This window comes from Pseudophryne corroboree, chromosome 3, assembly GCF_028390025.1.
Source record: "Pseudophryne corroboree isolate aPseCor3 chromosome 3, aPseCor3.hap2, whole genome shotgun sequence".
Classification (NCBI taxonomy): Eukaryota; Metazoa; Chordata; class Amphibia; order Anura; family Myobatrachidae; genus Pseudophryne; species Pseudophryne corroboree.
In genome coordinates, this window is record NC_086446.1 from 74050078 (window position 1) to 74051405 (window position 1328).

The window sequence follows — 1328 nt, forward strand, 5'->3', positions numbered from 1 at the left end:
ATTTGGCAGTAATATTATATTGTGATTATTGTGTCATCTATAGTCACTGTTTTCATAACCTTCCATCTTAGCAACTTTCTATGGGCAAAGGTAACCCGCCTCTCTCATCCACTGTCCGCTATATCAGTATATGACAGTGGACAGCAGAAGACGGGTCCTGAACCTATACATTCTCATGTATCTACTACTTTCCGGCACTCTCTCATCCTAATGCAAGCCAATTATCTCTCTGCAATGCTTAAAGTAACAGAGAATCTGTGCATAAATATTGGACAGCAGAAGTGCCTCTTCTCTGGTGGGCGTCAATAACAAAACACTCTCTCATTCACAACTCTTGGGATATTACTGTCATATCTCACTGGCCACGCCCAATCTCGTCTGATCTTGGAAGCTAAGCAGTGAACAGCTCTATTAGTACCTAGATGGGAGACCGCTAGGGAATATTGGGTGCAGTAATATAACACTCCTGAATCTGTGTGAACAGCAGAAGTGGTGGAGCAACATTTGACCCCTACCCTCTTCATCCATTTATCTATCTTTATGACAGACTAATTGACAGAGATCTCTATATAACTGATTTAATTCTGATGTCCATAGCTCTTTAAATGGGCAATTAATCTTTATGACATTCTAAATTTGACTAATTCTCAGTCATATTTTCTTTAATATATGCCACTGTGTTACATATTTGAATTTTTGGTTATTTCAATCTTGATTTTTTTTATACTTTCACCTCTGGTGCAACTGACACCTAAAATATCACACCTAAAGTGTCATTCCTAGTTTTTTATATTTTAGAATCTGCTCATTTGTTTTCCTAATTTTGGTTACAGATTTGCGATATCATATGAGGAAGGTTTTAACACACAACCTCCCTCAGTGTATTATATGTGTGTATGTTTGTGTACCATAAATTTGAACGTATACTAATTAAAAGGTAAGTTTTATTTTAAATAGAAACCTCTATATGTATCACTGACTCTGGGTGCACCACCAACAAAATCAATTCTTTGGATACCTATCTCAGGCATCTTTTATGTACATGCACTGTTGGTTTACAAGGGACAAACTTTATAAGAGCCCATTATGAAGATTACCAAAATAGTCCACCAAATTGAACTTCATCTTAGTGGGGATACCAGGTCTCTCCTTGCCGCTAATTTTAATTTCTCCTGGTGCTCCAAGAAAATTAAATACTTGGGCATCTTTATTACGAATTCCTATGGGTCCATGTACTCCGAGAATTTTCCAAATCTTTTCAATTGCTTTGAGTCCAATTTCCGAGCATGGGACAAACAAATAATAGCGTGGTTTGGACATATAATCTC

The 1328-nt window shown here is 37.0% G+C and overlaps 1 pseudogene; it reads left to right on the forward strand.

Moving 5' to 3' along the window:
- Nucleotides 1-340: 340 nt before the first annotated feature.
- Nucleotides 341-459, forward strand: LOC134896275 (5S ribosomal RNA; annotated as a pseudogene).
- Nucleotides 460-1328: the final 869 nt, after the last annotated feature.